The sequence below is a fragment of the Entelurus aequoreus genome, linkage group LG05 (genome assembly GCF_033978785.1).
Source record: "Entelurus aequoreus isolate RoL-2023_Sb linkage group LG05, RoL_Eaeq_v1.1, whole genome shotgun sequence".
In the NCBI taxonomy this organism is placed as follows: domain Eukaryota; kingdom Metazoa; phylum Chordata; class Actinopteri; order Syngnathiformes; family Syngnathidae; genus Entelurus; species Entelurus aequoreus.
Genome location: NC_084735.1, coordinates 55,829,268 through 55,831,345, shown reverse-complemented (window position 1 = coordinate 55,831,345; position 2,078 = coordinate 55,829,268). Strand labels below are relative to the sequence as shown.

Sequence of the window (2,078 nt, the reverse complement as noted above, 5' to 3'; positions counted from 1 at the left end):
ACTATACAAGTATAACCCATTTACCATTTTTATATATAATATATATATATATATATAAATGGTAAATGGGTTATACTTGAATAGTGCTTTTCTACCTACAGTGTATATATATATATATATATATATATATATATATATATATATATATATATATATATATATATATATATATATATATATATATATATATATATATATATATATAAAATCTCACTGTAGTGTGTTTAGTGTCAACATGTTAGTTTAAATGCCAGACTTTTACTGCAAAAATAAAAGTTGTAGGCTATCGTTCTTCCATATACAGTAATGCAGTGTAAAAACAATGGCCGCAGATTTTACTGTAAAAAAAACTGTCAGCTGAGTAGCCAGAATTTTACTGTAAAGACAATGGTAACCGTAATTCGGTGTAAAAACTGAAAACAATGTTTACAACCAAATTCTGGCAACTGAGCTACCTTTATATACAATGCCAGATGTGACTTTTGTAACATGCAGAAACAAACATAAAGTGATAAAAATATTGTTTTATTGTCATTGTGCAGATACGTAGCAGTGAAATACAGCTGGCATTCAACCAGAAGTGCAAAAATAAAATATTACCTAGACATACTATACTAGAGTATAAGACATCTCATTTTATGTACAATGATAAACAGTACACTTTCAATATACAAACATTCTGCCTATTATATGGTATGTATACACATGTGTAAGGTACATATTTACAGTTGTATATATACACTGTAGGAGGCTCAGTCTGTGCAGCACATAATAGTGCAATTCAAGTATCAGTGAGTGCAATGATGCTATCATGGAAGATCTTCCTGCTCGTAAAGCCAAACCTCATCTTTTTTGGTCCGAGCGTCAGTGGAATCAGCTAGGATCACCTTTAGTGTGTCATGTCCGATGCTGAAGGAAATTCAAGTGTTTTTCGGCGGCTGAGGACACAGTGCAACAATGTCTTGGAGGTAGTCAAAGGCCAGATTTAAAGTGCAGGTTCAAAGTCATTCCACTATTGTACCAGCCCAGAACAAGTGACAACTTCATGAATAAATGACAAAATGCCATTTCGGTCAAAAGCCTAACTAAAATATTAAAAGTTAGTGCACAAGCCATATTGCGTCAATAACTAAATATACTATTCCTAACTGTAAAGTTACAAGTTGAGCTATACCAGTCCTTTTTAAATATTTGTCTGAGGTGCGTATATGCAAAATTATCTAAATTAGCTAATACTAGCATCTTAGCGTTGACTTACTTATTAGCAAGGAGCCTTTTTGACTTTGGAATCTTTGGACAAATGTGATCGTGATAAGACTTTTGAGTGGAGAAAAAGTATTACGAAAAAGTGAAAACTCCAAGAAAACAGGGACATTTTCATGAAGTGGAATGTTTTGAAGAATGGTGGATAAAAGTGGGACACGCTAACAGTTAGCATTCTAGCCATATAGCATCAAGTAACAAAATATCCAACTTTTAAGTGTGTAACTGCAAAATAAACTAGGAAAGCTAGGTATACCTACTTATACGCTAGCATTCTAACATTTGCATGCTAGCATGTACGTATAGCTAGCATGCTAAGAGTTAAAATGCATCAAAGTCATAAAATATTTGACCCTGAGGTATACAATTAGCCTAAATGCGATGTGGGAAATGCAATGATTTGAATCGGATGAAAAATGTGGGACGAAACAAAAGGAAAAGTAATAATTAGAATACTATAAATATAAAAACAACCAGGTAAGTGTATGCGATACGATGTTTTTTGTTTACAATAAATATCTGGACTGGTGTCAGAACAAATGGAACGATGCTGTGATTGCTGTCTAAGTGGTCCAATGGAAGTCTGAGTAGACCGGGATGATATTATTATAAAAGTTCATAAGGGAATGTTAAAAAAAAAAAAAAATCCAGAACTGCTCAGCACAGGCTTGAAGTTCAGATAGTCCAGCAGGACCACTGTGTGCGTTCCCAAAAGAAAGCGATCCCATCGTAAATAAAGTGCTCAGGCTCATATATTATTGTCCAGGTGCATAAAAAAAATAAATTGTTGTAAACGCTGAGGATTTCAGAAACAA

General features: G+C 33.2%; 1 protein-coding gene across 1 annotated transcript in view; it reads right to left on the bottom strand.

The window, feature by feature from the left end:
* Nucleotides 1–636: 636 nt before the first annotated feature.
* Nucleotides 637–2,078, bottom strand: part of LOC133650779 (transcription factor 7-like 1-B) — a 38,216-nt gene continuing 36,774 nt past the window's right edge. Inside the window, exon 7 of the mRNA XM_062048421.1 lies at nt 637–2,078. This exon is cut by the window's right edge and continues 582 nt beyond it. The gene's annotated coding sequence lies outside the window, so the exon portion shown is untranslated.